The 12918-nt window shown below is 32.0% G+C and overlaps 1 pseudogene; it reads left to right on the top strand.

The window, feature by feature from the left end:
- The first annotated feature begins 2251 nt into the window (after positions 1–2251).
- LOC107490479 (cullin-associated NEDD8-dissociated protein 1-like) lies at positions 2252–7325 on the top strand (annotated as a pseudogene).
- Positions 7326–12918: the final 5593 nt, after the last annotated feature.

The raw sequence follows: 12918 nt of genomic DNA, 5'->3' as shown, positions 1-12918 counted from the left end.
TAATATATATTTATATATAAATAGTTGATTTTTAGTTGATTTTTTTTATATTTATGTAATATAATTAAATATATATTATTTCTATCCCCAATAAACAAGCTAATAATAAAATTAAACAAATTGTTTTTTACATTAACTAGCTAGCTACATAAGGTTGGAGGAAGTTTCTAAAACGAACTAAAATAATTTTTTATGTGTGTGTGTGTACCTATGCATGGTTCACCAATAAATCTTAAACGTTAATTGCTTTATTTTTTGCTTGAAGAAAACTATTTTATTTATTTTCACTTTGTTCACCCTCTTTTCCACATGTGAATAGTAAGAAAAACCAAATGAATAAAGATAGACTTATATTATATCAGAAGAAGCTAGATATTTGTTATCATCTGGCCTCTCAATGATTTATTCTCAATACTAAAACAAAGATAGACAGAAAGGATCAATTAACTAAATTAAACTATCCAACGGAATTGAAAGATAAACAATCAATCAACAAATGAATTATATTATTTTTCTTAATTATTTGTTGATCGATAAAGGAGCTAAGCTTTCGGATTATTTTGGTCCAAAATAAAGGATAGACGGATACTCTAACGAAGTGAAGATATAAGAGGTGATTTTATTTAAGTGGTGGATTTTGTTACGATATTTATGAAAGATTCTTTCGACTGGTGTTAAAAAACGTTAATAAAGTGTAAATCTAATACGTATTGAGGTTAATAAGATATGCGGAGACAAAATCTGTTCAAAAGTTATTAATGCAGGAGTTATTGCCTAATATTAAGATATTAATCTAGAGTTAACGAAGATAATTAGACCATGGATTCCTTATTTTTTTTTTTAGGAATATCATTAACCATCGTTAAAATAATTACAAAATATATTTCTTTATACCGTAGAAAATAAAAAAAAAAATAAATCTCCGTTGCAATTAGCTGCAATACAATATTTACAAAGTAGTTACATTTCTGATTGATTATACCTAATATATATAAATCACTATAGGACGTAGAGTCTTATAATTTTACACAAAATATTTTAGAGGAGAGCGCTTTATGTAAAGATTTTAGTAGGTCGAAACTGCTTAATTGTGATGCAATATATTATATATGTGTAAAACAATGTGCAGAAACAACTAGTCTCTGTTACGGTTTATGAACGGACATAAACTGCTATATTTTGTCATGGTTTATATAGAGGCTTATATAAATCCGCGCGATTCTTAGTCACAAATTATTCGTTTGAGTCGTTTTCAAGGCCATGGATTCCTTACTCCTACTTTTATGTATGAGTACGATTAACCATCATCAAAATAATTACAAAATATACCCATTTTTTTTGAAAAAATTATTAATTAGATTTTTTAATCCCTCGAATTTTTGGTTTTTTTAACTTTTTCCCTTTTCTTTTTGATTTCAGATTCAGAGAACCCTAGCAGAATGGAAGTTCTGGACCCTGTACCTTACGGCTTGCGGAAGAGCTATTCTTTACTATAGATGCATCTGATCTGAGCAGCGGATCATGATGCCGGGGAGTTGTTCATAGCGGAAGAAGTTGGGAAATGCTAGGGTTTTTCTTCCAATTTCAATCATTGCCATTCTCTCATCCTCTTCCTTTTCTCGTTCGCTTATCTTCGCTGCCGCAACACGCCTCAGACGACGCGAGGACTAATCCGCCGCCGCCACGCAACCTGCTTCCGCCGTCACCTCGCAAAACGCAATTTTTGCTCCTGCGAGCTTCTCCTCCTTCCACGAGCTTTTGCTCTGGTAGCTTCTCCTTTTCCATTAACATGCCTTCGCCTCCTCGATCTATTTCTCAATTTGCGTTCTAACTTCTCATTTTTAGATCTGTAACTAAATTCATATCCTCTTGTTCTAATAACTTCAATGATTGTTATATGCTAATTATTCTAATTACATCATCTCTTAATAATGTTTTCGATTTCGATTTTGCATTCACTCTTAATTATTTTTTCTAACATTTCATCTTTCATGAGACTTTGATAATTGACTCGATGCTCTTTATTGCTTATTTCTTCCTAGTAATTTCATGGAAGTTCTATTTCGGTTCATTTCTTGTGATGTGCTATTGTCAAATTACCGAATTTAGGGTTTTCCTCTTCTTGATTTTGGTTTTGGTTCCATCAAATTCTGATTTTGGTCCACTCCCTGCGATTGTTAATTTTGTGATTGTGCCACTACTTGATTGTTAATTTTGGTTTTGGTTCCATGAAATTTTAATTTTCTTACTGATGCAGAGGTACATAAAGCAGAACAATGACGTTGCCCTCTATGCACCAAAGATGGGTATCAATTTCTTTCACTTCTCTATTTTCTTCGTGCACATTATTACCTCATTACTTCTTTTTCCATTAGATTCCATCAAGAAAATAATCATTGTTTTAATATAACCGATATGGTACTCTTACTTGATTGATTGTGTCAAAAGCAATTAAGAATTAAAATACCGAAGTTTTAGATATAATTGAGATGTCAGCTGGAAAGTTCGAAGAGCAGCAGCCAAATGCCTAGCAGCATTGATTGTTTCTCGCCCTGAAATGCTTTCAAAGCTATATGATGAGGCTTGCCCCAAATTGATCGACAGATTTAAAGAGAGAGAAGAAAATGTCAAGATGGATGTATTTAATACTTTCATTAAGCTCTTGCGTCAAACTGGCAATGTAACTAAAGGGCAGATTGATGCAAATGAAACGAGTCCTAGATGGTTGTTGAAGCAAGAATTTTCAAAGATTGTCAAATCTATAAATAGGCAGTTGCGTGAGAAATCTATGAAGACAAAGGTTGGTGCATTTTCTGTTCTAAAAGAATTGGTGGTTGTCTTGCCAGACTGTCTTGTAGACCACATTGGGTCACTCATTCCAGGAATCGAAAAAGCATTAAATGACATCATCTACATCAAATTTGAATATTGAAGCTCTCGTATTTACTAGATTGGTATTATCTTCACACTCTCCTGATGTTTTTCACCCATATATTAAGGCTCTTTTTGCTCCTGTTCTATCAGCTGTTGGTGAGCAAAATTATAAGGTCACTGCTGAGGCCTTGAGGGTATGCGGAGAACTTGTACGTGTTATCCGCCCAAGCATTGAGGGATCTAGATTTGATTTCAGACCGTACGTCCATCCCATTTATAATGGCATTATGTCGCACATAATAAACCAAGATCAGGATCAGGAGGTTAAAGAGTGTGCCATCTCCTGCGTTGGCCTCATTGTGTCAACATTTGGTGATCATCTAAATGAAAAACTACCAGCATGCCTTCCTGTACTTGTTGAACGAATGGGAAATGAGATAACTCGTCTTACAGCTGTCAAGGCATTTGCTGTCATTGCTGCTTCTCCACTTCGAGTGGATCTGTCGTGTTCTGGAGCATGTAATAGTAAAGTTGACTGCATTTCTATGGAAAGCTAATCGAGCACTAAGGCAAGCAACCTTAGGAACCTTAAATTCACTCATAGTTGCCTATGGTGATATGATTGGTTTTTATGCATATGAAGTTATTATTGTAGAACTCTCGGGACTAATTAGTGATTCTGATTTACATATGACATCTCTTGCCCTTAAACTCTGCTGCACGTTAATGAGTGACAAGAGGTCCAGTCCTAGTGTTGGTCTGGCTGTCAGAAACAAAGTTCTTCCTCAAGCTCTGACGTTAATTAAAAGCTCCTTGCTGCAGGGGTAAGCCATTTTGACTTTACAGAATTTTTTTGCTGCTTTAGTCTATTCTGCAAACACTATTTTCTGCTAATGTAAAGATTTATGATTTGTTGATTGTATGAAAATATTTGAAGCTTGCATTGAAATTAATCAAAACCTAGATTGGAAGCCTCTCTCTCTCTCTCTTTTTTTTGAGAAGTGGGGTGATAAAACGCTATTTTACGGTTTACGTTGTGCTTAATTGAGTGGATTTTATCCACTATTCTCACATTTATTCATAGAATTCGCATGTTTTACACTTTCCTTCCTAATTTTGTGCTATGATTGAAAACATGCTTCTTTAGCCTGAAATTTGCTAATTTTAATCCTCTCTTATTACCATTCGATTTCTTGATATGTGTGTTAAGTGATTTCAGGGTTTATAGGGCAGGAATGGCTTAGAGGATGGAAAGGAAGCATGCAAAAGCAGAAGGAACACAAGAAAGTGAAGTTTTGAGAAGCTGGCAGCGACGCGCACGCGTGGATGATGCGTACGCATGACTGGCACATCAGACAAGCGACGCGTACGCGTAAACTACGTGTACGCGTGACAAAGATTTTCACTGATCGACGCGTACGCGTGAGGAGCGTCACGTGCTGCAATTCGCAGAAAAAGCTGGGGGCGATTTCTGGGCTCCTTTTTGACTCAGTTTCAGACTTGAAATTCCAAATTAGAGGCTGCAGAGTGGAGCAGATGGAGGCATTCAATCATTCATTCATTTTTACACATTAGTGAGGTTTTAGATGTATTTTTCTAGAGAGAGAGGTTCTCTCCTCTCTCTAGGTTTTAGGATTTTTAGGTTTAGTTATTTTCAATTTCTTTCTTTTACTCTACTTTAATTTAGTTTCCCTTCTATTCTTATTTATTCTAGGACTTTAGTTTCTCTTCTCTTGGTAATTTATTTATTTATCCACTTTAGTTTATGAATTCTCATGTTAAATTTAATTTTATATTTAATACAATTTGAGATATTTCATATTTATGATTGCTCTCTTCAATTTATGTTATTGATGCTTGCAATTGGTTTGGATTTTATTATCTCTTCTTGTTTTTCTATGCTTTTATGTTGTGCCCTCCAAGTGTTTGATAGAATGCTTGGGAGAATTTTAAATTAGCTTTTTATATTCTTGGCTTAAATTGATTAATTGGGGATTCTTGAATTGTCATAAGTCTCTTGTTGGTTGGTGATTGAAAGTTGCTAGTTGGCTTGATGCTTCACTAACTCTAGTCTTTGATTAGGACTTGTGAGCTCAAGTTGATTTTCTCACTTGACTTACCTTCAATTGTTAGAGGGTAACTAAGTGATAGCAAAAGGGAATTACCATCACAAGTGACTAAGATAATGGGGATGGAAATTCAAATTATCAATCCTTGCTAAGACTTTTCTTAATTATTATTTTATTTCCTTGTTATTTACATTCCTTGTTCCACATTTCAAAAACCCAAAAAGATAACCAATAATAACTACACTTCCCTGCAATTCCTTGAGATACGACCCTAGGTTTAATACTTTGATTATTTTTATTGGGTTTGCTTAAGTGACAAACGAATTAAATTTGATTGAGGTTTAATTGTCGGTTTAGATCTATATTTACAACGCGCTTATTTTGTGAAATTCTTTACCGACGATTTTTCCTCCATCATGGGTTAGAATCCTCTTTTCCTTCTCTTTATCTTACTTCTTTTAGAAACTTATCAGAGTGCACAATATATTTCATTACCAATGAGATTGATTAATTTGATTTTTTCCTTCGTTATTGCCTTGTGTTTGAAGGACACTTGTTTATCGAGGTTTTTCTCCATTTGGTCATCCTTTTCTTGCTTTCCCTAAAAAGTTACAAGCCTTCTTAACAACCCTTAACAAACAAGGTTTTTTCAACAGTACCCCGTGGTGTATTTTTATTTTTATTTATTTGTTTTTTTTGTTAAATTTCTTTTTTCTGATACTATGAACAAGTTTATTGTTGTTTTTGAAAGCCATACTCAAATTATTCTTTGCATGAATAATAATGAACTTTTAAGTTGAATTCTTATGCTTATTGTTTTGTTGTTTGTTCTAGAACAAGTAAATCTGATAATAATCATGTTTTGGTATTTTGACTCTCTTTGAAAAATTTCTTAATATCTGCAGAAAATTGACTGAGTTATGTGATGAATGGATTCCTGAGCCACTTATTCCTTCTCTTAACGAAGAGTCGTATGCACCACCAGTGCTTGAGAGGTGATTGCATTTTCTTGTCTGGAGGCATCCTCATTTATTCTTTATTGATAAATGTTTCTAACATGTTATAACTTATCTCACTGATAAGAATCTTTGGAAAATCACACTACAAAAGTTGCCTACCCTATAAACCATCCACTATTATCCCATATTTTCATTGTGGGACTCAAGTCCTACACCTTGTAAAGTTGTAACTGGATCCTAAGAGTTTCTTGTTTGCTTAGATGGAGTTCCTACTGAAAAACTACATTGTTATGGTTGCATTTCTTAGACTATACACATAATATTTATCCTTGAGGGTGAGCCTTGGTGGAGTCACTACTTGCCAGCGCCAAGCCTTTACCATAGTCAAATGGCATTGCCAAACAAGCGTTGCATTCAATAGCTCAATGTGTGGCTATTCTGTGTCTTGCTGCTGGGGATCAGAAGTGTTCGTCCACAGTAAAAATGCTGGCAGACATTCTCAAAGATGACAGCAGTTTTAATTCTGCTAAGCAGCACCTTGCCCTTCTATGTTTGGGAGAGATTGGTAGGAGGAAGGATCTTAGTGCACATGCTCATATAGAAAATATTGTCATTGAATCCTTCCAATCTCCTTTTATTTGAACTTTGCTCTTTGTTCATTTTTTGGATTAAGATAGATCAATTATATCTTATAAATTCAGGATATGTTTGAACTTTGTTTTTGTTTATTTTTTGGATTAAGTTATATTGTATTTATCATACTCAGCAATAATTAGTTACGGGAATATATAGGTTATGAATAATTTATATTAACCGATAAAGTAAAGGAAATTAGTAATATACAATTGTAATATATAGAAGAAGGATAAATTAGTGTATAAACTAATGAAACATAGCTTAGTAATTTGTCTTTCAAAAAAAAATATTAAAAATATCTAAAAGGATAATTTCTCATTCTCAAATGTCTTCATACTCTGCTTCCACCTTGGTCCTATATTGCCAAGCATTTTCTTGGATTACGAGACACAAATTGTTGTACTCCTCTAAAACTAGATCCACGGTAAGTCTCATTCATGTGGAGTCGTTAACCTGCTTAGAGCACCAACAATATAATTCTAATTAGAAGTGTGTTGAAAAAATTATGTTAAAAATGCTTTGTTATAAATATGACCTAAATATTGAAGTCATCTTGTAAAGTATATTCTCTCATCCAACTGGTCACCCAAACTCCGCTATCATTCCTAAGATACAAAGCATTCAATAAATAGTTATTATATACATATAATAAATAAACTATTGAACGAGTTATAATATTTAAAAAAATAAATATTAGACTTACGATCTATTTTTTTGGGTGGATAAGCTAAAAAGTGGAGCAATCTACAACTTTAGATTTATCATCATGAAAAATATGATAATCTAACATCGCTTCTAAATAAGTTGCCTGTACAAGAGTGAATTCATAACAAAAAAAAGAGTGAATTGTAAATGATTTAAATTGACTAAGAGTACTAGTTACAACAAATGGTTATTTAAATTGTTAAATTATTAAGCGATTCTAGATGATTGAGTACTGATTTAGAATAAATAATTACCAGTTTAATTGCGTTTCTTTTGCGTTGTTGATGTTTTTCGACACAAGGCAGTGAATCCAATATAATTAGGCGCTCGTAAAGTCAACAATAACCAAATACCAATGTAGTTCTTCACAGATAGGGATAAAAACCTGCGATAAACCTTAAACCGTTATAAACATTAAAAAATATAATAGTATATTAATGAGAAACAAATTGGTCACTTGTACCTTAGTGATGTGGCTAATTTTCAATGACATATATGCTCAAGGAAATCAGAGATAACCTCGGCTGTTGTGTATTTGTCGCTTAAAGCGTATTGCTGCAAACAAAAATATTATTAAATGAAAATATGTTTTCAATTTAACAACTATTTTTGAATTGATAATTTAATTATACACTTTACTTGTGTGAGTACATAGCATGGTTTAGTCTAGAAAAAAATAACTTCTTTATAAATTAGTATATCCACTCAAACTATTAGACAAAAATATTAACTAATAATTTAGAAATATTATAGGAATAACTTTACTGCAAAATGTTCAGGTATGAACTAGCAAATTAGATCTTCATTCCTACGTTGAAATACACGTGCCATCATAAGTGCCACCAGGTTTATAACCTACAATATGTTAAAATTATATGTAAAACATGTTTATAGGTAAATGGAGGCTTAAAAATATAATTACAAGAAAAAGTATAATATGCATTGACCTCTATACTTACTCATGATTCGACACATCTCTCTGGCACAAGACATCTAAATGTACTTCTATAACCTTTTTCATCTGAGATTACCAACTCTTTAGAACTGCCAAAGTCATAAAATGGTTAGCTGGGAGAATTATAGAATTTTTAAACCATTATATATTACACATAATCATAAACCACACATACAGATCTAACGTATCCGAAAAAATATAGGCTGCAACATCATCGAAGGTGTAGGCTCAAATGTAATAAGTGTTCACTACTGCAGTTAAAAAAAATAGTTTCAATATTACACTAAAAAATAAAGAAAAAAAATTTAAAAGAAAGTAGAAAAAAAATGTTACCTTTAGCAGTACAACTCCTACTCTAATATATGGTTGTCCATTAGGTAGAGTTGTTGCTTCACGAGTAATATTCAAATGGAATAACTTTTTGGGATGAATTGGCAGGATACTAGTAAGATCACTAATTTTTGTATTTTTCAAAGATTGCACAACTACAGTAAGATCCAATATCGAACTATTATTTGTGAAAGTTATCTGTTGTGCCATGATCACATCAATTTTTTGGTGTAGAATATGAATGACTGATTCTAAGTTTTTTATCCTTTTTATTATATCGTTGAATATACTCTTGACCTATATATTTTTCATTGGAATAATATTTTACAACTCACTCAGATAGTATTTTATCTTGTATTGTACCATATAACTCCTTAGGATGAATATATAGCAAATTCGGTTATAAAAGATAAGATAAGATAAAAATAATACAAATTTTAAAATATTTTATTTCTATCAATTTTTTTTTAAAAAGTTATCTAATTAGAGTAAGATAAAAAGAAGTTAAGAATAATAAGATTATATAAAATAATCTAATTTTATCTTTTTTAAAAAGCTAATATTTAAAATATAATTTCAAATTTATTATTAATTTAATACAAAATAAAAGGATAGTAATTTTGGTTAAATTTTGGATAAATTTTTATTTTTAATTTAAAGTTAAATTACAAACTATTGGTTATCATATTTAAATTATTAAAAGAGAATTAGTTGTGTGAAACATAATCTTATTCTTATATATAAACACTCAAGCATAGAACACTATTAACTATCTTTACTAAAACTAAAATTACAATCTAGTAGAGCAATAGAAGAAAAAGTAGTAGACGATCACATTGGATCTTTTTTGATGGAAATTATTGAAAATTCTCTGTTGAAACAAATACTATATGCAATAGAGGTAATATATTCAACTCATGATAAATTACAATGTTATTTATATATACCAATGCTAATTTTCTTTTTAGAATGTAATCTTTATCCAAGAGAGTTGATGAGATGGAGAAAGCAATGTGGATGGCGAAGAAGTCACTTGATAAATTAACCGCCCTTCAATGTAAAATTGATGAGAAGTATGAGAAATTCGACAATACGGACCTATATGAGATGAAGAATAAATCCTGTGGTGATGTAACAAAGAAAAATTCTTGTCCGTTGCAAGTCCGAATATTATGTGTTTACGGATTTATCCGACGAAAATAAGGATGTTGAGATTTTGCACAATCTGCCACCATCGTTCTACAAAGGGACGCAAACATGCCTGGATGGAGAAGAAAAATCAAAGCCAAAGTCAAGATTGGGTTTTCAAAGAAATAGCAAAACTAATAAAACTGTGCAAGAACATCTGAGTACGTTTGTAAGGCAAAAAGAAAAATTGGCAAGAGTCAATAATCCACCATCTATCCAAAACATAGCATTTGCATGACCAGCCAAAATGCGAAAACTTGAGCACAAAGGTCAACTATCAAGCAAGATGGCGGAAACTAGAGTACGCAAAGGGCCTTTAACTTTCACCATAGACAATGCATGGTTAACGAACTTTGCGAAACAAAAAATGACTTTCAAGTCAACTTCTATCCCAAAGATATTTGATTTAGTTAAAAATAATTTATTGGCATAATATTCAAATACGTATATTGTGGATAACCTTTATGTTTTGTGCAGAATCTTAACTGTTCTTTTAAACCACCACAAGATATGAGGTTGAGTGAGGATTTGGTCAATATGGCTATGTACATCTTTGTTCCTGATAATGACATAGCGTGAGCATTTTTTTTGTTATCTTTTATTTTTAATTTTAGTTATCTCTGTGGCTAACATGTCGGCTTTATGTTAGAGAGGATTTGGTTCATATTGACGATACAACTGCAACTAGAGAAGATCTGTTCTGTCTCGTACCTGGAAAACAAGTGTCTGAACTAGTAATAAAGCTGATGGCATTGAAGATAACATCAAATATTAGCATGACCAAATTAAAGAATGTTTGGTTCCTTCCACCATCATTTGCGGTAAGTCAAAATCTTGATTTGCTCATTTTAACTAAGTAAAATAAATAATCATTGTGCTCAAACATACCTAAGATGACGTGTCGTTACATATGGAGGATTATGACCTACTGAAAAAATATGCACATTATATGCCACCAACCCGTGACCTTCAATTTGTAAGTTCTCATTAATTATTGGAATATTTTTATTATAATAAAGAGTACTCAAACTTGTACTTATACATATTATATCCTATTTGTTATACAGATATATGTTCCTATCCAAGAGAATGATCACTGGTATCTAATGGTAATGAGTATTCCTGACAAAATACTTTATCATTTAAACTCTCACTGTAAGGTTGAAGATGATGAACCACGCAAGTATCATATTAGAAATACAGTAAGTTCTCCTACTATAGAAACAAAGCTAATAATAACATTACTTCGAATAATAAAGCACAATATTATGATTACAGGGAGTGGCTCTTTCTGAAATAATATTTTCAGAGAAGTATGCAGAATGTGGTATACAAAAAATAATGAGTTTTAATTCGAGGGTTGGGACGTCCGTAGGGCAATAGGTATTTCTTGGTGCACAAATAGGTAATTATTCAAATTGTTGGTTATTTAATTATATATATTGCTTTCGACGGCCTTATGTTGTATTAAATGATATGTTTTCACACAACAATGATTCAGCTGTATAGGTTATGCAATGGATGGATGTGTAACATGAATTCACTCCTCTGGTCCCCCCAAAGGTAACTCTTAACATAGAGAAATTCGCTCTTTAATTACACTAATACATGTGTTAACGTTTAGTAAAATTAATTACAACTGCATGAAGAAAGGAGTAGAATGTATTTAGCATTGGATTTCGTCACCGGAGATTGGAATAAGATACGGACAAATGTTAACGAGAGGTTTCAACTATGGTGGCTTATGATACACCCATAGCATCTTTACCGAAATTGGAAAGAATTATTCATGTCTTCTTGTTAGACTTACTAAAATAGACGAATTTTTTAATTATGTATTTTTTATTTCTCTCGTTGTGTATCGCTTTTCGTTATCCTATTAAGAACTTATAATTCTGAATAAAACTCAAAATCATCAGTGCTATTTACCTCATTTTTTTTTCAATTTTTTTATGATGAACTCTTCTTTATTAAAGTAAAAAAATAAACTGTATAATATATATCTCACAACTATAACAACAAAATTGCTTGAAATTTTGAAATGTAGATAATAATTATTCATTCACTAATCATGCTCATTATTCGGTTTTTAGGGAATAAAAAAGTGTATAAAAAAATCACTTAACAAAATCTCTTTTTATCAATCTTCTATTCCCTTGGATATTTTGTACCAAAGTCCATCACATCCAACATGGATATCTAACCATCAAGCCGACAACAAAATCTATATCAAATTCTGTAGCTTTACATGAATTATTAGCGAAGGAGGGAGAGAGCAAGGTTAAAAGTTAAAAAGGCAAAAAGAGAATTAAAAGAGCTAGGCTTTTACTCCCTACTCAGTTTCTGAGCTGCGCTGCAAAATCCATTAGCTGCAAATTCTGTTTTGGCTCATTTTTATTTGACACAACAATCTTACTTCTTTCAGCATGATGCTTCGTCTCAATAGCACCTTTGTCACTAGTCCTCTTATTCAGGATTTGAAGGCACTTCAAGAGAATCCTCACTAGTTCTCAGCACACAAATTTTAAGAGGAAATGTTTCTGCAATCAGCAAGCATGGAATTGGATCAGTTAATTTAGAAAGACATCTAGCCACAGTTAAGCTTGATTCAAATGAAACTAAAATACCTGAAACTCCAAAAGTTATAAAGTTTTAACAGATTAAGCTATAATTCTATTAAAGCTAGATAGAGGGATTAAAAAGTAAACAATTCTTTTTCTAATAGGATTTCAGCAACACCATCGCATCATACTCTAACCATAATCTGAGGAAATATAAGTTTGTGGAGCCCATGTGTTCTGATTAGTGAATTCTGGATTAGACTTGCATCATTTCATACATAATTACGTAAAGATATTGACTTTCAGCAATAACAATATTACGTGCCACACCAAAGGTGATGGATACTTGCAACTACCTTTAATTCAAACATATTCTCGGCACTCAAAAATTGGTGGTAACATAAGGCATATTAATCATTCAAAATACAAATAACCATAGGTTAAAGATAATCACCAGTAATTAAACAGAGGTGATAGGTTAAAGACAATCACCAGTAATCAAATAGATGTGATAGAAGCAACCAAGCAAGACTTCAAACTTTGGTTCATAATAGTAAATAGCAATAGTCTAACATATAACAAACATAATATTTGAATAGATCAATGGGACAAAGACCACAACAAATCCACTAATGAATGAA

The sequence above is a fragment of the Arachis duranensis genome, chromosome 5 (genome assembly GCF_000817695.3).
Source record: "Arachis duranensis cultivar V14167 chromosome 5, aradu.V14167.gnm2.J7QH, whole genome shotgun sequence".
Taxonomy (NCBI): Eukaryota; Viridiplantae; Streptophyta; class Magnoliopsida; order Fabales; family Fabaceae; genus Arachis; species Arachis duranensis.
This window is presented reverse-complemented; position numbering and strand designations above follow the sequence as displayed.